General features: G+C 49.8%; 1 pseudogene; it reads right to left on the bottom strand.

Annotated features, from left to right (window-relative positions):
- Nucleotides 1-14,775: 14,775 nt before the first annotated feature.
- LOC128914968 (tRNA-dihydrouridine(47) synthase [NAD(P)(+)]-like) lies at nucleotides 14,776-24,782 on the bottom strand (annotated as a pseudogene).
- Between the last annotated feature and the right edge of the window lie 2,141 nt (nucleotides 24,783-26,923).

Genomic DNA, 26,923 nt, shown 5'->3' with positions numbered 1-26,923 from the left:
CCTTGAGCATGTGGCTGAGCGTGCGGCAGGCACAGGAGTCCTAGCGATGTGAGCGGTGTGCCAGGAAGGCAGCCCTGATTCCTCTTGCACACATAATTTCCTCCTCTCAGCTGGATGGAGAAGGCTGCATTCACAAATGTGGAGCGGAGGCTGGAGCAAAGGAACTGAATGCCTAAAAAGGAGTTAACCCCCCCCCCAAACAGATACCTCCCCTGGTTCAAATACCACCACGGCATTAAAGGCTATTTTCCCCCTGTGAATTGTGCGTTTATTAATAGGGGGAAAGGCTGTGCAGCAGCTCAGCAAGAGTGGCACTGGTAGGGCTGAAATAAACACAGAGTGTTTGCAGCTGGTGGTGAGCAGCGCGAGGGCAAAGTGAGCCCACGCATTTTACCGCGGGGTCAGGGAAGGAGAGCTGCGCAGCTCTCCTGCCAAAGCCACCCAGCGTCACCTTTCCTCTGGTCTGGTTAAGGTGCACTGAAGACCAGCTGTCACAGCTCGCTCCACGAGGTGGGCAGATAAGCTCCCATCTGCTGAGCAGATGTGTGCAGGGTGGGCTGATGCTCTTGGCTGGAAGCTGGGAAATGTTTCCAACTGAACTTGAAACGAGGTGGAAGTCCTTCCTGGAGAGGACTTGCTGCTAATTCCCAGCTGGCAGCCTGGTTTGGCAGCTTAGTGAAGCCTCACAAGCCTTTGAGACACCTGTGTCAGACCTGGAAAGCCCACGTCCCCACGCACTAGCTCGTCCTCCAAGCGCCGGAGCCAGCTGCCCACCCTTGAGACCCCCCCAGGCTCAGCCCAGGCTGCCGACTGCAGCCTCCCCGCAGCGTGGAGGGTGCCTGAAGCTGGCGCTTGTGATGCTGCTCTGCCCCAGCTACTGTGGGGACACCATTAGCCACCTGACCTCTCTGGCCACTCTCGTTCGATAGAGCCCCCCCCGCACCGAGGATGAAGGCAGGGCTGGGGCAGGACCCCCCACTTGCAGAAGCAAATGCACTGAGTAGTGCCAAAAGGCAGGTGGTGGACTGTCGTAGGGGACCATTGTTGCTGCTGCTCTTGATGGAAAAAGCCACAACCACGCGTGATCCTGTGGGACCTAGAGCGATGGAAATGCATCCCCGCAAACCGAAAAAGCCACGTTACGTGCTGCGGAGACTTTGCTTGTTGCTTCCTTCCAGGCTTCCACTGAAACTTCCAGTGTAAGTCACTCCAGGACATTTGCTGTGGTCCCTCTTACTCTTCCCAAGTATTCCTGGGGAAGTCAGGACAGAGCCTGTCAGGGCATATACATGGCTTGCCATCTGGGCTGGAGAGAGGAAAAACCGGAGCGCTGTTTAGCTACAGAAAAACTTGTTAGTCTTCTACTAACCAGGACAAAAAAAAGAAGCATAAAAGTTAAAGCAAATCTGTTTTTCCATGTGAATCTGCTCCACAAAGCAGCTGAGCTCCTCTCCTGCCAGCAGCCGGGGTTGTCTGGCTGTGCCCTGTGTGCAGGCACTGCGTCCGAGGAACAAATTTCCAGTGCTGCCCTTGGCCGGGGTCTGAGAGCTTTGTGTGATGGGAGAAGGGCGTTGTCACGTACAGTCTGGAGGGGCTGAGTGTATTTTCTCTCCGCAGTTTTAAACGTTCATGCTGTCAAATGTTGATGGGCATCAAGGAGAAGAGCAGCACCCCTGCGAGTGGCTCTCATGTTGTGGGCACTGCTCTGCCAGGGCAGCACTGGGAGCACTGGACTGGCATGAAGGATGGACGGGCACACCACGGGGGAGACACCAAGCCCCTGAAGCAGCCAAACCTCCCTACTACAGGCTTTCTTGGCATGACAGGGGCACTGACCCTGGGCTCCATGGATCCTGTTAGAAGCCGAGCACTCTCCAGCTGGGTTGTGGGTGAAAGAAAAGGTTTTTTTTCACTACCATGGCATGAGGGAAGGGGACTGTGCTGGGTTTAGCTGGGCCTCTAGCCACCCTATGGAGGCATTTGTGCAGACAGTTGTGGAGCCAGCAGAGGCGAACAAGGTAAATAGGGACTTTTTTCGGTTCTGAGAGCCAGAAGAGATGCAGGATGAGCAAAGACCACTTGGGACGTGAGGAGAGGAGATACACCACCTCAGCAGACCCATTTTACCCCTACCCGTCTCCTTCCTTCTTCTGGAGGGGACTTTGGGGCCGGCCGGTGTAGGATGCATAGGGAGCACCAATGCCCCGGGAGGAGCAATCCTGGCTCCCGGCCTGAGTCAGTGCCAACCTCCAGCTGGGCACGTATGTCCTCCCTACCCACTGCAGCAGGGCATAATGGAAAACGGTGCAGGAAAGTGTGGAAAAGAGGAAGGCTGTGCGCAGCAGTATTGGCAGGCAGGGAGGAGACCCTGAGCAGCAGCACTGGAGCACAGCAGCGTCGGAGAGAGTACTGCTTCAGGGCTCTTTGCTCAGCCAGCTCAGCCCTTGATTTTTAATACTCTGGACCCTGCTACCACCATCCTGGACAGTTCTCCCAGGGAGGACTTCAGTTCACTGAGTGCATCTGACCCCATCTTAGGCTGGATGGTATTGCCTCCAATCAGGGTTGTCTTCAGCCTCTCAAACACCCTGGTTTTTGCCAGGATGGACCAAGCAGAGCAAGAAACAAGAAATGTCCTTCCTCCCAGACCCTCTGGCCTCTTTTCCAAGGTGAACTTTCACACTGGTCTTTAGGGCTTGTTCCCCTGTTGTCCCCAAAGGTAGGGGCTGCAGGACATCTGATGGAGAGATGAGTCACTGCAGCTACCCTCTGGTGAGCCTCCTGCAACTGTGAGCCACTGGCGCTGGGCAGTGGGAGACTTCACCCACTGCCCTCCAGAAGGGCTTGCTTTGGTCCCCGGGGATGGATGAGTAAATGCCCCAAACCTCCCCAGTCCCTCCCCAAGTCAATCCTGAGAGAGGAGCAGGCTCATAAAGCAGATGAGATGTAACATGCTCCCCACGCATCACTGTGGCAGCAGCTCTGCGCGCAGCTCTGCCATGTGTTTTGTCATGCCCCACCCCTGGAGGTGTTCAAGGCCAGGCTGGGTGAGGCTTTGAGCAGCCTGCTCTGCTGGGACGTGTCCCTGCCCAGGGCAGGGGGGTAGAACTAGATGATCTTCAAGGTCCCTTCCAACATAAACCATTCTATGCTTATCTTCAAATTCAATTTAGAGGAAAGGGAAAGAAGACAGATAGATAAAATCGTGGAATAGAGATCTGCCAGGGCATTTTAAACACCGTAGTCCAAAAGCCAAGAACCCATACCTGGGTCATTGCTGAGAAGGAGAAGCACTCATCCTGTTTTTGACAGTCAAAGCATTTGCTATTAGCAGTTGCCAGAAAGAGGGAATCACCTAGGTGGACTTTGGTCTGTGATGGCCTTTCATACACTTACATTAGACCTCTGCTTCCTCAGCTGAAGCTGCTGGGAGAACATCCACATTCAATTCTCACCCTCCCAACTGCAGGGCCAGCGAGCAGCAGAGCCACTTGCCTGCCATTGCTGGGAGCAGGTTTAGGCACGGCCAAAGTCCTTCTGGGCAGCACTAGGCACACAAGAGCAATATCACCAGCTGGTTAATAAATGGAAGGCATGGCACCAATACTGCAAACCAGGGATGTTTCTTTCCAGACCAGCGTACCTACAACGTTGCTGCTACCACATCAATAGGAGTTGTTTGACGCTCAGATGGGATCCTGGCTAATGTACTAGTTGCTTAAAATTTTTTATAAAGTATGCCCCCAAAAAGGTATTTTCAAAAAACAAAGCCTGGAGGAACCAAGTTAGTTTGGTGAAGAAAGAGGGAACAACAGAGGTCTCCTGATACATGGGGGACCATTCCAGAAGGACAGATCGGCTGTGGTCCCAAGAAATGGCTGGAAACTGCAGGGATGATTCGAGTTAGTTCCTAGGAAAGACCTTAAGCTTTCGGCAGCAGGAGTACCGGAGCAGGGTAGAAAAGCCAGGACTGACTTGGACACACGGCTGTTAGGAACTATCTAGGCACACTTGGTCCTGCCATGAAACCTTTAACAGTGGCTATAACTTTTCACTGATTTCACAAGTCATATTGTATCTTGAGCATATCTCAACAGCTACAGTTCACATAAGCTTTGTCCCCAGAACTATTCTATTTATTGAACATCATAAACAATGATACATTTGCGTTCCCATAAAACTTTATTTGCCAAACAACAGCAAAATAGTCTGACATCACTGTGCTGTAACTTATTACTCATAAGTAATTGCTTGGAAAATGGTAATAATTTAATTTTTTGTTCTGTGTTTTAGGTTGGTTTTCCCCTTTAGTTTCCAGCTGCGAGATCAGGCTTCTCTGACCAGCATTTTCTTTTGAAATCAGAAGGTGACATTATGCAGCAGCATCTTTTCTCTGCTTTTGCCCGGTCCTATCCAAGAACATCCTACCATGGTGCCTCCTCATCTTGCCTAACATTCCCACCGAGAGCTGTACAGCAATGCAACACCACAGATACTGTTCAATGAAATCCGCTCCACAGACACCCTGGTGTTTTTCAGCATTAATAACTTGTCTGCAAAACTGGATGAGACCGACAGGAGGGGTGAGCTTCCGTGCGTTAACACTGACCCAAGGAGTGAGGGTGAACACTCCTCGCCTTAGATTGGAAGTGAAGTCAAATTTAAAGACTTGCACTGTCTGACAGCCTCCCACTGGGTGGTTCCAGCACAGGTGATGGCAGGATTACACACTGGCTATGCAAATGATTTGCACGGGTGTTCAGCTGGTAGGGGTGAACAGGGACAGGGGTTTGGGGAATGGGCGGTTGCTGAGCAGGCAGCTCTCCTGCAGACCCCCCCTTCAGTGCCATCTGCAGGCACCTCACCTGTGTAGGAGCAGAGTGTGACCTTGATGTGGTGCCATTTCAGGTGCTGGTTAAAATAATAATTAAAAAAAAGTTTAAGCACTGATGCAAATTGAAAGTCAATTGCCCTAATCCCCCTGCTTTATTTTTTTTTTTAAGTAACAGTTTCTGATGCTCAAGGGAGCAGGTCATACCAAATCTTATTTTTGTGATTATATTTTTATTTAAGCTTCAGCAGCTGAGGTAAATGGCTCTTTTTACCCAGCTGTAATAACAGAGTAGGACATAATAAATAACTTCGATTATGCAGGAAAGACTCAAGATATGATTGCAATTCCAGATGCCTGACAGATTAACTGTAAGTGCAAAATTTTCTTTTAAGTACGATTAAGATATATTCACCCCACACTACCAAGGTCCTGGACTATAAATTTATTTCAATTTATCTTCAGTTTTCAACGTGTGCAGAACCGCGTTCACTTTCCAGGGGCGGGGCACAGCCGCACCGGGACGAACCAGATCTTTGCTTCCAAGGTCCCTCTCGCGGTGACAATTCAGTTTGCAGGGATGAGCAACTCAGTGCAGCAATAACATGCTCTACCAGGCTTCGAGGTCTATTGTCGACTTTTCTTCCGTTCTGAGATTTAATATGCTATGTAGAAACTACAACTGGGCACAGAAGGAGGCAGTTTGCTGTGAGCAAATGCAAATGACAGCACAGGCTATGCAAGGAACTAAATAAACATATTATCTCATTTTTAATATGCCAATTGTGGTCTGTTGTTAGCACAGCTATATAAAAAGCACTCAGTGATGTTTAATTCAAACAGCACTTCGAAGATATGAGAAAGAAATTTATACAGAAAAAGACAGCCTCATGGATGTATTAAGTCAAAGGAGTGCTGATGCCACCAAAGGCTCAGGCATCTCTTAGCATTCAGTCCATTCTAGCTAGGGCCAGGCTCAAAAATTGCAAATGTCCAGAGACTGCTCCCACCATTGCCCCTCATCCTATTGCTACGTGCCTTTGCCAACAGCCCCTCCCCAGCTTTCATAAGAAAGGTCCCCCTTTAGGGGCTGGAAGGTCTCCCCGGAGCCTTCTCTTCTCCAGGCTGAACAACCGCAACTCTCTCAGCCTGTCCTCACAGCAGAGGGGCTCCAGCCCTCAGACCATCTCCGTGGCCTCCTCTGGCCCCGCTCCAACAGGTCCATGTCCTTCTTGTGCTGAGGGCTCCAGAGCTGGACACAGTACTCCAGGTGGGGTCTCACCAGAGCGGAGTAGAGGGGCAGAATCACCTCTCTGGATCTGCTGGCCACGCTTCTTTTGATGCAGCCCAGGATGCGATTGGCCTTCTGGGCTGCGAGTGCACATTGTTGGCTCATGTTCAGCTTTTCATCCACCAGGGCCCCCAAGTCCTTTTCCGCAGGGCTGCTCTCTATCACGTCATCCCCCAGCCTGTATTGATAATGAGGATTGTCCCGACCTTGCACTTGGCCTTTTGAACTTCATAAGGTTTGTTCTGGCCCACCTCTCTAGCTCGTCCAGGTCCCTCTGGATGACAACCCATCCCTCTGGCCTGTCAACCACACCACTCAGCTTGGTGTCATCGACAAAGTTGCTGAGGGTGCACTTGATCCCACTGTCTACATCATTGATGAAGATGTTGAACAGCACTGGTCCCCGTACGGATCCCTGAGGGACACCACTTGTCACCCCTTTCCATCTGGACATCGAGCCGTTGACCACCACCCTCTGGATGCGACCATCCAACCAGTTCCTTATCCACTGAACAGCCCACCCATCAAATCCATATCTCTCCAACTTAGAGAGAAGGATGTTGTGGGAAACTGTGTCAAAGGCCTTGCAGAAGTCCAGGTAGACAATATCTGTAGCTCTCCCCTTGTCCACTGATGCAGTCACTCCATTGTAGAAAGCCACCAGGTTGGTCAGACAGGACTTGCCCCTGGTGAAGCCCTGCTGGCTGTCTTGAATCACCTCCCTGTCCTCCGTGTGCCTTAGCATAGCTTCTAGGAGGATCTGTTCCATGATCTTCCCAGGCACGGAGGTGAGGCTGCCAGGGCGGTAGTTCCCAGAGTCCTCCTTTCTACCTTTTTTAAAAATGGGTGTAATGTTTCCCTTTTTCCAGTCACAGGGGACTTCGCCTGACTGCCACGACTATTCAGATATCATGGAGAGTGGCTTGGCAACTACAACAGCCAATTCCCTCAGGACTCTGGGGTGCATCTCATCAGGTCCCATAGAGTTGTATACGTTCAGGTTCCTCAGGTGGTCACGAACCTTGTCTTCACTTACAGTGACCTCATCCCTCAATACCCTGGTAGCATCCCTATACTCTTTCCACAACACCTGATGCTGATTGAATTGCCTGTGCAGTTCCTTCTTGCCTTTTAGTTTGACCAGCAGGTCCCAGCTCAGCCATGCTAGTCTCTTCCCTTCCTTGCTTAATTTTTTACACCTGGGGATCGAGAGCTTTTGTGCTCTATGAAAAGCACCCCTGAAGATCTACCAGCTAGGTAGCAGGAGGGAAAGCTCTTGCTTGTTCTCACTGTGTCTGGGAAGTGCTATCATTGCCCCAAAAAACTTGAGGCTCTGAGATTTCCTGGAGACATAATCCTCAAAACAACCTTTTTTCACTCACACCAAGGTGTCGGGGCAGCTAGCGGAAAAGTACAAGTATGCAAGAAACTCGAGGGCATGCCAACCTTGCAGATCTGGGACAAATAACTCTGAGGAGTCAGGGAACAGCTGGCCTTGCAGGTCTGAGATAAATAACCTTGAAGAAGTAGGGAGTAGGCAACAAGTTATAACTGTAGCTTCTAGCACATAGCAAAACCGTAGCTTCTAGCATGTGGCGAAACCGCAAGTAGGAGGGATTATTGTAATGAAATATTTAGAGCTAAGCCAATTAGAAATGATAGAATTTGTGTAATTTGTGTAACTGTTAAGTAGCTGTATAAAAGGCTTTCCGACGCGTCTAATAAACTGACATTTTGCTTGCATCAAGCAGCGTCCCGTCTCTCAATCGCGGCACCAAGGCTGGGCTCAAAAATTGTAAAATTGCAAGGCTCGACTTTTGGGGCCAGCTCAGTTCACTGACTGACACAGCTCAGCTCCGGGGGCTGGCTGGGCTCAGCATTTGGGACATCTCAGCTTGACTCCTGAGCTGAATCATCTCAGCTCTTGGGGAAGACTTGGCTTGGCTTTTGGTACCAGTTCATCTCATCTTCCGGGGTTGGCTCAGCTCAATTCCTTGGCCAGCTCAGCTCCTTGGTCCGCTCGTCCCAGCTCCTTGGACCTTCTCTGGTTGGCTCCTGGGGCCAGATCAGCTCTGCTCATGTGACACAGTTAGCTTGAATTTTGTGCCCAGTGAAGCTCAACATTTGGGGTGTGTTTGTCTCAGTTCATGTCGGCTACTGGGCTGGCTTGGTAAGGCTCCTAGGCTGACTCCGCATTGCTCCTGGGGCCAACTCAACTCAGCTCCTTGGACCAACACAACTTGGCTCTTTGTGCCAGCTTGGCTCAGCTTTTGGAACCGGCTTGGCTCGGCTCCTTGACTAACTCACCTTGGCTCTTGGTGGCAGCTCAGCTCAGATCCTGGGGCCAGGTCAGCCCAGCTTTTTAGGCCAGGGAACTCAATTTTTGGGGCCGGCTTGGCTGGGGTCCTGGGGCAGGTGCATCTAGGCTTTTAGGCACAGTTCAGCTTGGACCATGGGCCAGCTTTGCTTAACTGCTGGCCACGTTTAGTTAGGATCCTAGAAATGACTCAGCTCAACTACTGGGGCTGGCTTGGATTGGCTTTTGAAGCCAACTTGGTAAGGTCTTGAGTCTGGTTCGACTTGGCTCCTGGAGCCAGCTCGGCTCAGCTCGTGGGCAAGCTGAGCTCGGCTCCATTCTACAACTCAGCTTGGCTCATGATGCCAGCTCAGCTCAACTCCTAGTTCCAGCACTGCTTGGCTTTTAGGTCTGGCTTGGCACAACTGCTGGGGCAAACTCTGCTTGGATTTTGGGGCTGGCTCAGCTTGGCTCCTGGGGTCAGCTAAATTAGGCTCCTCAGGCCGGCTTGGCTCAGCTCAGCTCCTGGGACTGATTTTGTTCAGGTACTGGGACTGACTCGGTTCAGCTTGAAAGAACCATCTCAGCTCGGCTTTCAGGGACGGTTTGGCTTGGCACCTGGGGCCAGCTCTGGATCATAGGATCAGCTCTGGATCAGCTAGGATCATAGGAATGAATCAGCTTGACTCCTATGGCTGACTTGGCTCAGATTTTGGGTCTGGGTCAGCTCATCTCCTGGGATAGGCTTAATTTGGCTCCTGATGCCAATTCAGCTGTGCTCCTGTGTGGCCCCAACACAGCTTTTGGCACTGATTTCTCTCTACTTCTTGGGCCGGCTCAATTTGGCTCCTGGTTCTGACCCAGATTCGCTTTTAAGGTGGGCTCGGCTTCTTGGGTGTGGTTGACAAGGCTTCTAGGCTGGCTCGGCATGGCTCCTGGGGCCAACTCGGCTCCTTGGACCAAGTCATCTTGGCTCCTGGTGCAGGCTCGGCTCGACTTTTGGAAATGACTTGCATCAGCTGCTTGGACCAATTCCCAACATGAATCAGTGAAAACAAATTGTAAAACCTGAACATCAAATCATTATGTTCTGATAGTCTAGTGAATATGGACATTTATTTACATTCATAAACTGTTCTCTCTTGGTACATTCAGTGAAACTAAAGAAACCCCCCTAAGTTGCATTTCTACTTGGTCACAAATTACTCTAAGGCTTACAGATCTAGATATACAACACAGCAGTGCAAGAGGAAGTTCTCAGATATTTTCTATATGTAACAGCGCACTGTTATCGTCTCAACATACTAACAGGACTTTTCAAGAAATCTTCAGGTTGATAATCAAACACCAGCAGCAAAATAATCTTCATTTTTGTAAAAAGTTTGAATGCCAACAGCAAATTGGTCTCATAAATCACTAAAGGAGAGCCTGCTAATGCATGAGGTTCTTTCCTGATCTAGCTTAAGGTGCTTTTGCTTCCGTTAGGCTACACAACCAAGAGATCTCGGGAGAAAACAAACCACAGTGAAGTCTCACCTGCACAAACCAGATTCTGAAGTCAGACCAGCTTGCCCTGCAACAAAACACTTGGCTAAAGCACGAACACTCTGTGCCATTGCTTTCATGGCTGTCACCTAAAAACTATTCACCTAATGCTGCTAGTGCTCAAGAGTGACCGAACACAGAAGAGAGCCCACCATCTGTGTCTATTTCTTGGAGCATCAACAGCCAGATTTCTCAGCTGCTCAGGGCTTTACATTTCAATGGAAACAAAACTAGCCGTGCTAGAATTGGATCACAGACATTCTGGGGACTTTCACAAGTAGGACAGAATCAGTTGCAGCTAAAGTGCTATCTCCCCTCTTAAGTTGATCATCTAGTTTGAATTAACCAAAGGGACGTGAATGCTTTGAATTGACTTTTTGCAGAGCAGAGACACTCAAATGAAATTACCTATGAAGACAGCCTTGAAAGGTTTTCCAAAAACAGCATGTGCCTGAAGCTCTCAATGCTTTGCCTTGGCTTACAGCGTGTTAGTCTTTTGAAGAGGCGGAAAGCCTTCTGACCTTGTACATAAGGCCCAAACAAAAAAACAATGACCTGAAACACTTGCACTGAGTAAGTTTAAAATGCAAAGGTTTCTCCATGAGAATGGTCTTTCTTTATATTGTACTTACACAAACTGGATAGGAGTAAATATTTTAAAGCGCTATCAGCAGCCATTGCCTGTAATCTGCCTATGGGTTTGAATGTCAAAAGTCCTTGCCTTTGCAGACCAAATCAGAACAATGTTGCATATCTAGTCAAGCTCTGTCAGGGAGGTTTTGCTCAGTGATCACACACAAAATACAGGACTATTTCACCATTTATGCTCCTTTTTTCATTGTATTATTCGTATGGGCAGGAACCTCTCTTAGACCAAAACATACCTACCAGAAGACATCATTTCAACAATGAAGGGGTAATTTTACTTCTATTTCCATATGACAGAATGCTTTTTCAGAAAACTGAGAAATCATTTAGCCGAAACTAATTCCTCATCTTGCCCTCCTAGGGAACCCAACAGCAAGCTTCCTCTGGACTTCAGAGTAGTTTCAAATGGTAGGAGCTCCTAATGACGGAAACAGAATCTTTCCCAGAAGTCATATCCTGAAACCAACCCCTAGAGCTCTTCCCCGAAGGAAAATCTAACCGTTACACAGGCACCTGCCAAGAAAGGCCTGCACTGTGACTTTTTGATGGAGAAGGAGCTCAAACAGTACTGAAGCCCAGACAAACAATGGGGAGATCAGGCCAGCTGCAGTTCTAGAAGCTCAAAGCAGCTGTTTCTACCTGCTGAACGGAGCCACACAGGGTGTTCTTTCTGCTCCAGATCGCAAACTGCTGGACTGAGATTTCGGAGATATAGGGTAAGCAACAGTGGCTCCACAAAAAGATGGCACTCACTGACCTCTGATTCCTCCCCTGGAGCTGCCACATCTTCCCTATGTGTTTCTGACACTGGTTACATCCTCTCCAGCTTCATAGTCATAGAATCGGGTCGTACCGAGGTTGGAAGCGTGCCCAGGGGAGCGAGGAGCTGTGAATCCTGCATTGCGGCTGCCTGAGCTGGAAGTCTTTCATGGGCAAGTATAGTGCTTGGATCGCCAGAACTGTCGCTTCAACATCCTTCAGCATCACTAAAGCAGCTTTGAAGAAAACCAATACCGAAGAACTCGTTGGGAAAGGCCAAGTCAGGAAAAAAGGAAAGGTTGATTACAGAAAAGTGTGATATATATACAGGGAGAACTAAGTCAGAGAAACTTCAGCTGCTCCAATGTCCAAGTTAAGAAAGGTACAAGTATTAATGAAAATAACACTTCAGAGGGGCTGTGGCACCTGGGGCGGCCCGTTCCCATTGCTCCCCATGCTCCCTCCCCTCCCACACAGGCATGGACCGGGACTGGAGGAAAAACTTTTAATGGAAAAACACAAGAGAAAAGGTCCTAACAAAGCCACTCTAAGCCCCCCTCCCTCAAACGCACCCCCCTCCCCTAAACACATCCCCCCCCAAATACACCGCCTGCTACAACTTTTAATGGAAAAACACAACAGAAAAGGCCCTATCGGAGCTACTCTAAACCCTCTCCCCTAAACACATCCCTCTCAAAATGCACTACCCCCATTCAAATGCACCCCTCTCCCCCAAGCACACCACCCCCCCAGATACAGTCCCCTCCCTTAAATCTGCCCCCCCACGCCCACTACCCTAAATACAACCCTCCCCCCACTCCCCAAAGGCACCCCCCCTCTGCCCTCCATCATCTCCATCTCCTCGCTGCGGGGGGGAGGGGGGTGTGTGTCTCTTCCCCCCTGACACCCCCGGGCTGACAGACAGAGCTCTGCGCTTGCTGGGTGGCTTTGAGGGGTGGGCTCGTCCCCTGCTTCGTCCCCCGCTCCTCCGCCACTGCAGGCTGGGCCAGCAGCAGCTCCATTCCCGCTCCCCCCACCCCCGGCTCCTGGGACTCTGTCCCATAGAGGAATTCTTCCAGGATGTGGATGGCCTCCAGGATCTCCTCCACGCTGTAGTTGGGCGTCAGCAGCTCCTCGGGCAGCGAGAGGGAGGCATCATCGCAGAGCTGGGCAGCTGCGCCGGTGCCACCGGGGTCACAGTCGAAGAGCCTCAGGACCTCCTCGAGAGATTCTGCCTGGGGCACTGCAAGGTGGCCGGCCATGTCCCCAAGGACAAGGCTGTGAGGGACAGCAGAGGGGCTGGTGGGGACGTCGCTCTCCCACAAGACATCACTCTCAGAGGAGTTGTTGCTGCTCAAGGAGGTGTCGCTGCTCCAGGAGGTGTCACTCTTTGAGGAGATGGTGTCGCCCTCTGAGATGTCGCTCTCTGAGGAGATGTCGCTCTTTGGGAAGAAGTTGCACTTTGGGGAGATGTCGGTCCCTGAGGAGATGTGGGTCTCAGAGGAGATGTCACTCTTTCGGGAGATGTTGCTATTTGGGGAGCTGATGGTGCTTGAGGAGATGTCGCTGCCAGAGGGGGTCTGCGCGGGGGAGGCCCTGCTGGAGCTGTTGCTCTCTGAAGACCATTCCTTGGAGTTCTCAAAGGCAGGGATGGATGTTGGCAGCTCAGTGGGTGCTGGGGACACCGCTCTCCCCTCTCTGCCAGTGCCACCGGGGTCTCCAGGTGTGGGGATGCTGGTGTCAGGGTCCTGGCTGACCTCCACCGTGGCTGGGGAGGAAACAAAGAGGGGGGTGCCAGGGACTGCCCAGGCCGGGAAGGTCCCGCAGCCCCCAGGGCCCCACAGGGCAGCGCCCGGCAGAGCAGTGGCGCCGTGGCCGAGGGTGGTGGTGGCCGGTGCTGGCACGTTGTTGACGGTCTACTTGATGTGGAAGAAGCGCGAGCTGAAGCAGCATCCGCATGGGGTCCTCTGCAGCCCTGTGTGGGTGGGAGGAAGACATGCTGGGCTGCGGGCACCCTCTGGGGCACCCACGGAGCCGGCCCCCATGGCCATCAGGGCGCTGATGGTGTCAGGGTGGCAGAGGGGACAGGGGTGCCACACCTGGTGGTGGTGCCTGTGGGGCCGCCCCCACTGCGGGTGTCCAGGTTGTGGGGAATGGCTGCTGCTGCCCGGGTGGTGCGAACAGGATCTGCACCTGGAAGAGAGAGAGTAGCCATGGTCACCTCCTGCACTCGTGGCCATGAGAGCATCCCCGGGCTGTGGGTCGGGGTCTGTCCCTGCCTTGGGGGTACAAGGTTTGCGAGAGCACAAAAGCCTGAAGGCTCTGGGGCGCTGGGGGGGACGTGCAGTGGGAGACGCAGAGGTGGCAGCGCCATGGTCGGTCCCCTCAGTCTCTCCGCTGCTAAGGAGTCTTTGGCATCTCCAGGATGGAATGTGGGGGCTCCCTGTGTTCTGCCCCCTCCCAATGGCCCCCAAAACCGCCCCCCCAGCTCCTGCTGGGGAGGGAAGGGGCTCAGGGGGGCTGGGTGTCCCTGGTCCCTACCAGGGGCTGTGTGTGCAAGAGCTTTTTGCTTTAAACAGTATTTTTCAGGGGGCGAAAAGAACCAGTCGATTCAGCTGAGCTTTGTGGGGAAGAAGCTGCACCCGCAGCCTCCTTGTGCCACACGGCAAATGCCTCTGTGACTGTCGCCTGTGCTGCGCTGCCTGGAGTGACGCAGAGGCAGGAAAAAGGACCTGGAGCGTGCGAGGTAAGGTCATGCAGCATCCCTCGGTGGCACGCTCCCCTCCCCAGCCCTCCCTCAAATCCTGCTCTCGGGTCTTTTAGTCTCCTCATTGGGAAACAAGCAGCTCTGGGTCCCCCTCGGAGTGGGGTGTACTTTCCCCGGGTGCGTGACACCGGGAGGAGATTGTACCCACTGCTGCATGCTCTGAAAAAAGGCCGGGATTCTGCACAACATCCAATGACAAGATGCTGGGTCTCTTTGTGCTCTGCAGGACCCCAGGGATTGGGTTAGTTCATCCTCTCCTGGTACTCGGGAGGATTTGGCACTACTAAGGACAACCCGGTAGGAACAGAGGCCTCTCGCTCCTGCTACGTGAACAGCGTGTGGCGTGGGGGAGTCGGGACAACTGCCATGAGCTGGAGGCCAGAGATCCCTCCTGGCTTGTATCCTGTTAATTAAACAGATTGCTCTCTGTTAGTGAGGGACCTCTGGCTGCAAGATCATGTGAGACCATCTGCTGTGTAACTTGCGGCAGGGACCGATGCTGGGGGCGTGAAGGCAACTTCCAAAAGCATTAACCTTTTATTTCATTTCAGAGTGCAGCTGAACAACCCTGTTCCTCGCCACGCATTGTCCTAAGGCCTCCTCTTGACCTGACGCCACAGGAAAGGGCCTCCTCGGCCCTATCTATAGGAATTTGCCTTGTGGTTAGGCAGGAAGGTGAAGTTGGTAGGTACAGGTCCCAGAAGCAGCTCACTAGAAGAAAGAAAATAACAAAAAACAAAGCAAAAAAAGACAAGGAGAGGTTTGTGTTCAGTACAATAGAGCCACCGGTACCCTGTTGCATGGCCCTGTGGCTCTACAGCGAAGGTGATGGCAGTCGGATGTGTCAAACCAAGCCTCTCCCCTCCCGAAAATTTAGGGCTGCTGCACAAAACCACCTCCTGTGCTGAGCTTTAACTTGCTCCTGTCATGATATAATGACAGCCTGCGGAGGCATAATTTAGCCCAGACCTGAAGATGTCTGTTTTAAGGTTAAGAAGTCCTCCAAGCTAAACTTTCTCCAACAGCAGCAACAAAAAAATCAACCTGTATGGTGTTCATTTGGGTTCCTCTCATTAAGGAAGCCATGCAGGATCACAGCCCGGAGGGTCCATCTTTGCTTTATCCCAACTTCCCACATCCGCTGCAAGGTTTAATTGGTTTCATGGCACCAGATCCCAACACGGATTTTAAAATGATCCAGTTGCTAACAGATCTGGTTGCTTTAACCCTGAACCCCAGCACTGGAGGGACGCAGCCTCCCGATAAGGGCAATGCCCATATTGCTGGGGAGTCACCCAGAATCGATGCCAAAATGGGTTCTGAAGTTTGGTGACCAGAATACCAGCCTCACCCCTGGCAATGACATGCCGAAAATCAACAGGAGCCACTGAAAAGCTCCTCCCCATCTCTCGCCGTGCTTATACAGAGCCAAAACCCTGCCAGTGCCAGAAAGCATTAAGGGCAGATCCTGAAATGATGTAAGCCAGTTCTATTGCCATCAGATTTATCCTAGCTTAAGACTTTAGCTATTTCACCCTTCGGAACACACATTGGATTTTCAGTGCAGAGACATTTTCTTCATAGTCAAGGAGGCTTAACTTATTTCCTGGAGGCTGGTTCAATACGGCATCACTAAAACTTCCCATAAGACATGGCAGAGAGAGAGTAGCCCAGCAGGGCACAGAACTGCACAACAAGAGCCTGAATTTGCAGCAGAAAAGCAGAAATGGAGTGTGCTCAGAGAACCCTGCTCCTGGTTAGCGTCTCCTTCAAATGAGATTTAATGAATAAACCTAAATTGCTTTGAAATGTTGAGTTCTTACGGCTACAAATGTCTATTACATGGCACTGTAAAGACCACAGGTTACAAAGCTTCGTGCAGTCTAACGTGGGCAGGTTCCGCTTGAAAAATGACATTTAAAAATTCGGATCAAACTCGATGTACTTGTAACGTGGTTTCAGGCAGCTGTTCCCAGTACTAACCAAATGAATGAGGATTAGCAAAACCAGAGAAGGCCACAGCCATGCTCTATTTTTGCTAATCCCTGTTTCCGTGAGATGGAAATAGCAGCTGGCTGCTCCAGCTCTCCTTTTAGCTGCCTTTGAGCTTGCAAAGTCATTTCAAGCCAGTGCCTGAGGACTAGTTGGTGGGGAGAAAAACAGTTTCCTGCTCTATGTTGCATGAACTCAGAAATCAGGTAATGATAAAATGGGGAAAATGCCCAGCTCTCCTAACCTGGGGAAGGGGACCGCTTCCTGCTTGGCATCTGCACAGGCACAGCAGGGTGGGCCTGTGTGGGCAGAGCACGGAGGGATGTGATGCTGAAAGCCTGAGACATCCCACCGCTGCGCTCTCCTCCGTTGGTTCCTACGACTGTCCGGGGATGAACAGCGTGTCATGAGAGAGGTCAGCTCTTCTCGCTTTGCAGCAGGCACGGGATGACCTGCTGAAGCAGATACAGGGACTGAGCTCTTTATGGCAACTTCAAGCTCAGTTAAAACCTTGAAGTGAAGCCCTGGTTAACCTTTGCTGCTTCCTTACAACCTCTCTAACTGATGGGAAAGCGTCATCACCCTCTCTCTGGAGGCTGCATGCAGGCACAGGGACTTTGTGGGGCTCTGCAATGTCCCTTCCTAGCAATTTAAATGAAATTCCGTGCTTTATTACCTTATTCTAATCAAACCATCCACATTTTGCCTCGCCATCAGATAGCCTCTCCCCACGTAGTAAGGTGGCCGTTCGTTAGTTTTCTGAGGTAGGTGTTCTAATAAGCCAACTGGAATATACCTGCAATGAAACGCAATGGTGCTATGCGCTATCGTTCAAGTGATACAGGCTTGCTGGGGTAAAGCTCCTCTTGGCTCCTCTCACCTGCACAGGAACAAGAGCCATTCCAGCAGCAACTTCCTGGTCTTCTCCACTCCCTGAGTATCCGACCCCCAGTGCTCAAGGCCACAGTTGGTGAAGTCTTTGAGGGTATCAAGTCTCTCACTGGAGGAGATATCCCAGTGTCTGCTCCTTCATTTCAGTGAAAAGCCACAGTTTGATGAGTGCCCCTCTGTAGCCATAAATAAATTTACTTTGTTATTCCCATGACTGGTCCTTCTGAAAATGCCAACTCATTTCAGAGACCTTCCAGCACTTATTTGCCAGCCAATACTGCTTTAATTTCCTTTTTCAATTTCAATAGGAAGCTGCTGTTAGTTCCCACAGACCAAGTTTTAAAGCGTAGTTTTGCCAAGAGGAAACTTCTCATCTTTTGGGTTTGTTTAGGTATGTTTTTAAATTCCTTTTTCCCTCTTGCACCAATAGAGTCAGAAGCAAAAGGGAAACACAGGCACTTGCCTTGCAATCATAATTCCCGAAACATCCATCTGCATGGCTCGATTAGCATCTTCGTAAGACAAAATATCACCGTTTCCTGTACGGAAGGAAGGGAGAAGGCAGAGGTCAAAGCGACACACGAGGACAAGTCACAATGAGTTAATCCAGGCATGGAATAAAATTCAAAATGGACACAGGATCCAAAAGCTAGATTGTCCAAAGAGGCTCTGGGGCTCACATTTGGAGACTCAGAGGGATGTTTCTGATTAATGTTCCCTTACAAGGAAAAGGAGAGGCTTCTCCTCTCTTCTGCTCCACTCCAAACTCCTACCCGGAAGGTTCAGCTGGGGCTTTCTGTGCCATGGTGCCCAAGGGAGAAAACACCTGCTAAAAACCAAGTGGTCTGTGTCCTGCCTGTCCCTTCCCTCCTGCTCTGCTCAGTGCTGTCCCACCTGGCCCCCAGCACACAGGCAGATCTGGGCTGCGCAAGAGCTGCTGGTGATTCACTTCATCGTATCATCACCAGCAACATGGATACTCCAACCTTTCCCCCGGATTAAATGTCCTTAGGAGCCTGGGTTTTAATTTTTTAAAGATATTTCGAATCAAATGTGGCACTTTCCGTCCCAGTGACCAAACAATAGAAACACCTACCAAAAAGGGGCATGGGGCTTGCTATTTTAGCACATTCTGCTATGTAGTCCCAGTCAGCACTCCTCGTGTACCACTAGTCCCTGGATCGGCCATGAAGCTGGAGAAAAAAGTCACAGAGAGACCTCAGTGAATGCCCTGGAGGAGGCAGGGCAGAAGGGGAGCACCGGAGGAACGTGCTTCAGCAAAGGCAATAACAGCAGGTAAAGGATCCCTTTGGATGTACAGCCCAGCCAGTGGCTAGCAGCCCGGGCTGCGGAGGTGGCTAGCAGAGCTGAGAAAGGGCTGGATGCTTTCTGAGTAATGTTTTGGCTATTTGCAAGCCAGAGCAAGAAATGACTGTCCAGAGTGAAAGGGAATATTCACTGTCGGCAGGAACAACTCATCCCCATGCAAATGAGACAGTCCCATCACTTCCCCAGCCCTGCTGTAATGAGGCTCATTTGGATGAAGTTTCTGTTCCTGAGCACTGCAGGAACCATCTCCCTTTGTAACGGAGACAAGGCTCAGGAGCACCAAGCAAAATGCTCTCTGCATCTGAATTTTTCTCCGTTATTAGCAGAAAGCACTAAAAGGCAGTATGCAGCTGGTCAAAGGTGTTTGAAAGAGCTGCTCAGCTGTGGGGAAGGGTAAGGTCACCCCCACATTGTGCTCTGCGCTGACTGGCAAGTGGAGTTCCCTGGGCACCACCCCCCAATCTCATGCCACAGCAAGGATCCCTGTACCATGACCAGGGATGCTTTCCACTCCTGGATCTTGGGAATTATTTTAGGAGCCACATTAATCTTTTCTTGCACCCCCGTCTGTACCTTCGCAGTCCATGGGATGTCCAGCACCTGCAGAAACGGGAGAGTGAGGCCAGGCTGAGGCAGGAGTCGGCTCCATCAGCTCATCCCCCACTGCTGGCAGGTGCTCTGACGCACTGAGTTCATCCCTCAGACGATCTGTTCAAACTTGTTGGACTGAGTCATCCGAGCACAGCCTCCTCCCTGGGAGACAAAAAGCGTTGGGATCAAGACTTTCTGCCTCCTTGCATAGTGAAGAGCCTCCTTGGAGCTGCTCAGCAGCAGCCCTCCTGATACTCAGGGAATGCAGGTAAGACTCAGAGCACCTCAAGACTTGCAGAAAAGGGACTCTTCAACAAAAAAAACAAACCCACAGCCCTTTTCCCTTCCAACTTCTGCTTGCTGCCAGGGAGAGACAGCCAACCATTCCTGGCTCTTTGAACAGCTTATTTGCCTTCTCGCTGAGGTCTAGTGCCCATAAATGAACTGGGAGCTCTGGATCAGACTGGCAGGAGCAGATCGGGTAACAGGAGATGAGGCAAAAGACAAGCATCTATTAAATGAGGGAAAATGTGCTGCAGAATGTCTTCTTGTAGACCAGGTCAATGGGACACCCAACACTGATGTCTACAAAGTCCACTTCAATTGTTTGGTTCAGGAGCTCTGCACATTTGGTCATTGTGTCTGGAAACATTCCCTCCAGCTACCAGAGGGGGACAGGTTGTATGAATTCAAGAAGCAGCTTTTCTCCTCAGAAGTGAGTTATCATTTCTGTGGTTCTCAGGATGATAGCACTCACCTGCACCCTGAAAATTATCTTCAGTATGGTGGCGTTTGAGGACAGCCCACTCGGACCGCTGGCCCTGAAGCAGGTTTCTGCATGCAGCCATCTCTCCACAGGTGACGTCTGCCCTGAAATGCTCGCATATCCTTTGGAAAGGGAGGTTACTGCGCTGAAAGAGACAGCAGAGAGATGGTTTGTGTGGAGATTTGCTCTGTTCCAGATGTGACAATGGCAAATTTTGACAAAAGGAGAGAATTACCTACCTAGTGTGGTCAGTGGAGCCAAGTAGAGCTTGCCTTGGATTTCCAACTGGAAAACAAGAAGGACGGAGGAGCACGTTAGGAGAGTTGAAGCAGCAGTGGTTAAAGAGAAGGCTATTCCAGGTAGCAATTGTACCACTTGCCTTGGGTAAATCTCAGTGGGAAACCCAGGAAATCAATGGTTTTTCTTTGAGAACACCATGTATTCCAAGAGAATGTATCATTTGGATAAAAGAACCAGAAACCTGAAACGCTCAGTTTGTTTTCACTGCTCAGCTTGGAGAAAACTCAAAGCAGTTACAGATACAGAGGGATGCAAGACTGGCTAAAGGATGCAAGGACAGAGGTGACGAGGAGGAGAGGAAGGAGGCAATGCTGTCACCCCAGGAGAGCACCATGCAGTACTCGCAAACCAACCAGCCCCAGACTGAGCTCTCCTTGCAGATCGTTTCCAGCCTCACTGAAAACTGAGCACCTGCTCTTCTTCCTGTGTAAAGGGCTGCAACTTCTCTTGGTTCTCACCCCTCCAAGGACACTACCACAGCCCCAGGAGTGCACCTACCTGCATCTTTCCCCTCTCCTGACAGTAATGCGGTACCCAGGCAGCTCTGTCCCCTGCCTGCCTCTCACCCGGCAAACAGGTCTCTTCTGTCTTCCCAAGCACAATCTCAACCACTTGGCAGGGACACGAGAGACAGAAGCCCTCAGCCAAACTTTCACAGCTCATCATCTTCTTCTCACATGACCGCAGCTTTATAACATCTTCATCTGTCACTGGGCCCACCGTTTTCAAGGAGGAAGCTTCCTCACAAGCGGTGGGGCTGAGACTCTGCAAGGCGTCTGGTTTGGGATCTTCTCCCTGCTCTGGTAGCGCAGGACATTCAGGACCATCTCCCAGCCCCTCCTGGGGTGTTGTGCAGTTGGACACCTCTTGCTCCTCTGTAGAACGCTCCGTGGCTTTGCCTCCCTTCCCACCATCCCTGTGGGGCTTGCCCAGACCATGAAGGTACTTGTCAGCCTTCCTGAAGCTAAACTTCCTCTTGCGCAGCTGGTGCTGGAATGCCTTGGAGAGGTTGTTCCTCACCAGTGACTTCCCCTCCCACTGCTTGACTGAGTCCGTGTTGACAATGTTGTGGTAGCTGACCCCGAGGTGGGCCTGGGCAAAGCGGCAAGTGATGCCATAAATGCACTTGCCAAAAGTTTCGAAGAGCACACTTCAACTTCAACAACTATTTTGGCTATAAAATGTGGACCTCTGTCTGATGTTATTCCCATGGGTACCCCAAATCTAGGAGTCATTTCTTTTAAAAATACTTCTACAACTTCTCTAGCTTTATTGGTGCGACATGGAAAGGCTTCAGACCATCCTATATAGATTAACAAATGTTTTAATCCTTCGCTTCTGGGTAACTCAGTAAAATCAATTTGCCAATATTCTCCTGGTACTTGTCCTTCTGCTGTTTTTCCAAATTGGATCCTATTCTGTGTTTTAGGGTTATTTCTGCAACATATTTCACATTGTTCAGTAACTGATCTAACCACCTCTATCATATTTCGACTAATGATTGATTTCTGGAGATGTTTCAGCAAATTTTCTGTTCCCCAATGCACGGTGTTATGCTCCCTTCTCACGAGGCTGCTCATGAGGGAGTATGCCACTGCCACTAAGCCAGAGGGAGTAACTGCCCGTCCATTCTTCCGCGTTTCTGCTTGTAGTACTATTACCAGATTTAAACCATCTTTATCGTAAACAGCTTTCTCTGGCAATGGTATCTTCTTTTCTGGTATTATGGCCAATATCACGGTTTCTATGTCTTTTTCTGCAGCCCTTTAGCAGCTAAATCAGCTAGCTTATTCCCTTGTTCCTGAGTAGTTTGTCCTGCGTGGTGCGCTTTACAATGCATAATGGCCACTGCAGCAGGTGCCCTTATACACTCCAGGAGTCTTAGAATTTCTTCCTTCTGCTTGATTTTGGTGCCTTGTGTTGTCAGGAGTCCTCTTTCTTTCCATATAGCTCCTTGTGCGTGCACCACACCAAAGGCATACTTTGAGTCAGTCCAAATACGTACACTTTTTCCTTCTCTTAGCTGTAAGGCTCAGATCAGGGCTATCTGAGTGGATGTTTTGGGTGGCAATGCCTGGGCCTCTACTGTTACTTTTATAGTAGTAACAGCACATCCTGATACCCATTTCCCTTCTCTGACGAAGCTGCTCCCATTGGTGTACAGCCCCGAGCCCAGGTCAGGCAAAGGGGTGTCTTTTAAATCAGGTCGGCTTGAATAAACTTCTTCAATAGTTTCTGGACAACTATGCTCAGGATTACTCTCAGCCTGTTGTGCCAAAAAGAACATTGCAGGATTAACAACGGAGGTAGTTTTCAAAATCACATCATCTTGTTCCAGAAGTACCACTCGGTACTTCAACGTCCTGCTGGGAGATAGACAATGTCCGCCCTTTTGGTCTAATACTGTAAGTAAGTACCATATGTAGAACGTAAACAGTCATTTTCTGTCCCATAGTAAGTTTCCGGGCTTCTTGTATTGACAACACTGTTGCTGAAACCGCTCTCAGGCGGCCTGGCCAGCCTTGACTTACTGTATCTAATTGCTTGGAGAAACAGGCCACTGCTCACCTGAATTCTCCCAGGTACTGCGTCAAACCCCCAAGGCTACGGCTTGCCTCTTGTAGGTAAAGAGTTCCAATGCCTTCTCCGGGTTAGGTAATCCCAAGGCAGGAGTTCTCATTAATGTCATTGCAAGGGTCCTTTTGATAATTTCAACAGTTCATATAAGGGTTTTACTAACAGCCCATAGTCAGCCATCCACAGGAGACACCATGCAGTCTTGTCGCCACAACTCCAGCTCTTTCGCAAGTTGGTTTCCAAAAACAGTTGGGCTGTTTTTAAACCCTTGGGGCAGCACTGTCTGGGTATACTGGGTCTTTCTTCCCGTTTCAGGATTTTCCCAGTCAAAGGCAAACAGTTCCTGACTCTCAGGTTCAAGCGGGATGCAGAAAAAGGCATCTTTCAAATCTAGCACTGTAAACCACCCTTGGTCTTCAGTTAGAGTGGTTAACTATGTCTATGAGTTTTCTACCATGGGGTGGATATCCTGGACAATTTGATTAATAGCTCTCAAGTCCTGTACTAATCTGTAAGACTTTCCATCTGCTTTCTTAACTGATAATATAGGAGTATTGTACTTGGACTCACATTCTCTTAGTAGGCCATCTTTCAAGAATTTTTGTACCAGAGGCAATAACCCCACCTTAGCTTCTAACTTTATAGGATATTGTTTCAACCTTACTGGAACTGATCCTGGTTTCAATTCTATTCTTACAGGTTCGGATCTTTTGGATTTTCCAGGCACCTCCCCTGCCCAAATGCAGTATGGCCGCAGTTTTGACTTCGGGCGGAATTCCTTTCTTTGCATGCTCCTCCTCCTGTAACAATAATACTGTAGCTTGGACAAATTTAGACTCAGGCATTAACACTTCTACTTCTCCATTTTTAAACTTTATTTCAGCCTCCAATTTTTCTAACAAATCCCGGCCAATTAAAGGCTTTGGTGCCCCAGGTAGATACCAAAACTGATGCGTTACCCACTGCTCTCCAATTTTAAACTTTAAATGTTTAAAGAAAAGTCTGGTTTCTGATTCCCTGTGGCACCAAGAACCCTCACCGTGTCATACCCTAATTCATGTTCTTTCATATTTATGACTGAATAAGCTGCTCCTGTATTGACTAAGCATTCTATTTCAGTTTCATCTTCCCCCACCCGTATTTTAACCAGATGGTCTGCTGGGGGAGATTCCTCCGGTCCCCTTCAGTCCCTAGCCTCCACGGCTAGCACAGGAGTATCTGGTACCCCAAAACGTAGCCCCTGCAACAATGGACATTCGTTCTTCCAGTGTCCCTCCTTTTTACAATAAACGCACTGGGTTTCTCCTACAGGGAGTTCCGGAAGTCCTCTGCCACGTTCTCTTCCCTGATAGCCACTCCTAAATCCTGCCCTAGATCCTCCTCGAGGACAATAGGTCCCTTCTAGGGTGGCAATCAATTGAGCATTGCCTTTTTCCTTCTGTTGATCTCTGTTTTGGTAAAGTACCCAAGCCATATCCAACAGTTTTCCTAGGTCCTTAGCATCCGCTCCTTGTATTTTCTGTAATTTCCTCCATAGATCATCAGCAGACTGTCCAACAAACAAGGCTGCCAAGTGAGTCTTTCCTTTTTCCAACAGCTTCCTTCAGGTTATTTAAGAATTCAGTCAGAGATTCTTTCCTATCTTGCTTAATTTCATATAATTTTGACCAATTTATAGCCATTGGTATAGTATTCCTTATGCCAAACCGAACCCATTTCTCATATTGTGTTAATAACAATTTATCTCCATTATTATCGATGTTCCATCCAGGGTCTGCCGAGGGAAAATGGTGTTCCAATTGTCCTGGCAAAGCTCCTGCTTCTACCTGGGCTTCTATCTGAGTCCTTGCCACCATACGAATCATCTCTCTTTCTGTACTATCAAACAATACTTGCATAATAGCTTCAATATCTTTCCAATCAGGGTCTTCGGTTTTTATCATCGTCTCAAAAGAACTAGCCACCTGATCGGGACCATCCCTGTACCTACCTCCAGCTATCTTCCAATTCACTTTCACTACAACCAGATCATCATTTCCAACAGCCTGTCTCAATGGAGCTTGTAACACAGCCCCTCGCCGACTACGAGTTCTCTCTGCCACTGGCTTTGGTCCCAACGTACCTCTCATATTCATCATCCGATTCACTTTCTACCCTGTGATTCTCAGGTCCCTCCCTGAATCTAGGCGCTACCAACATTTATGTATTCTCCCTCTTGCTCACTCCGGGCCAACTTCAAGCATCTCTGTCTAATACTACATGTTGAGCAACACCTCTTTAATACTTTTTCTCTCTCTTTCATCCTTTTCTAGTGCCAAGACTAAAGGATCCGACGGAGCCAAATTAATTCCACATTTTTTCTGACACTCCTTATGCTGACTCAAAGTAAAGAACGTGTCCGCATACGGAACTTCATCCCATTTCCCTTCTCTTCTTAAAAACAACGTCAATTGCAGTAAAGTAAAGTATTAACTGCCATTCACGGTCCAGTTCTCCTCACTTTCCAACTTATACAATGGCCACCATTGGTTACAGTATTTAATCAAATCCTCCCTCTTTGCAACCCCACCCGGGGCTCCACCCATTTGTTTCCAATGACTCAAACTACAACCCAGAGGCAACTTTTTCAGTACTCCCCCACCGGAGGATGATCCGGTGCCTATTTTAGATACAAGAGATAACACACACGGGTGAGTCTTCCGCACAGCAACAATACAACTAACCAATTGCTATAGCAAACAAAGACACAGGTACCGTAATTAGGTACCGTGGTTATATTCAACATGTACTTTAAACTGGGACTCCAACCACTTACTGAACCAAGCAGGGACTTTAACTCCTTTGTCAAATGGGGACTCCAACCCTTTTACCAAACCAAATGGGGATTCTAACCCCTTTACCAAACCAAATGGGGGGCTCTAACCTCTTTCCCGGGACTTAGCCCAACCTTGTGTACCTTCCCCTGTGACTGACAGGCAGGCAACCGAACAAAACTTAAAGAAAGAGTGCCTTGTACTTACAAATCAGTACTACTTCCTTAAAGGCTCTTCAGTCCACACATCGGGGTACCCTCCGAGAATCCCTCGGGGTGCCGGCGAGGGTTCCACTACCCCAGGATCCGTTGAGGCTCAAAAGCAGTGTCCCATAGGGGTTGCCAAAAGATACTGTAAGACGGCAACTAAGGACTCTCTAAGACTCAAATTTTGGAGTGTTAGAAAGCAGGTGTTCCTTATTGCAGTGCTGGGCGCACATGGGATCACTCTGCCTCATGTGTGCCCTGAGCTCCTCAACTAGAAAGATTATAAGCAATGATTAACATATTCATATTATCGCCTAGCAACTGTTTTCCCTCCTGGCACTTCGGGCGTGGGAGCAATCTCCAGACACATGGAAATTTTGGAGGCTGGCGCGGAGCCAAGTGGGAAAGGGTGGTTTTGAGGCTGAAGGTGCGAGGAAAGCCTGTAACCCAAAGCCTTTGTGGCCAAGCAATCGTTTCCCAGAGAGCTTTAGAACAAGCCACGGTTTTCCCTCCTGGTACTTTGGCCATGGGAGCAATTTCCAGACATATGGAAATTTTGGAGGCTCTTGTGGAGCCAAGTGGGAAAGAGTGGTTTTGAGGCTGAAGACGCCAGGAAAGCCTGCAGCCCCAAGGTCTGAGGCACCATGCAAGCGGTTCCCAAGGAGCTTTAGAGCAAGGCACAGTTTTCCTTCCGGGCTCTTTGGGCATGGGAGCAATCTCCAGACATATGGAAATTTTGCAGTCTGGCATGGCACCCATTGGGAAAGGGTGGTTTTGAGGCTGAAGGTGCCAGGAAAGCCTGCAGCCCAAAAGTTTGTGGGGCCATGCAAGCGGTTCCCAAAGAGCTTTGGAACAAGGCACAGCTTTTAGCTCCTGGTTCTTTGGGGGTGGGAACAATCTCCAGATATATGGAAATTGTGGAGGCTAGCACGGCGCCAAGTGTGAAATGGTGGTATAGAGGTTGAAGGTGCAAGGAAAGCCTGGATCCCGAATGCCTGCAGGGCGATGGTTGCGGTTCCGAAAGAGTCTTAGAACAAAGCACAGTTTTCCCTTCTGGCTCTTTGGGTGTCGTAGCAATATCCAGAGATATGGAAATTTTGGAGTCTGGCGCTGCGCCAAGTTGGAAAGGGTTTTTTGAGGCTGAAGGCGCCAGGAAAGCCTGCAGCCCCCAGGTCTGTGGGGCTACGCAAGCGGTTCCCAAAGAGCTTTAGAAGAAGGCATAGTTTTCCCTTCTGGCCCTTTAGGTGTGGGAGCAACCTCCAGACCTATGGAAATTTTGGAGTCTGGCTTGGCGCCAAGTGTGAAAGGGTTTTTTGGGGCT

Source organism: Rissa tridactyla, chromosome 9 (genome assembly GCF_028500815.1).
Source record: "Rissa tridactyla isolate bRisTri1 chromosome 9, bRisTri1.patW.cur.20221130, whole genome shotgun sequence".
NCBI classification, from domain to species: Eukaryota; Metazoa; Chordata; class Aves; order Charadriiformes; family Laridae; genus Rissa; species Rissa tridactyla.
This window is presented reverse-complemented; position numbering and strand designations above follow the sequence as displayed.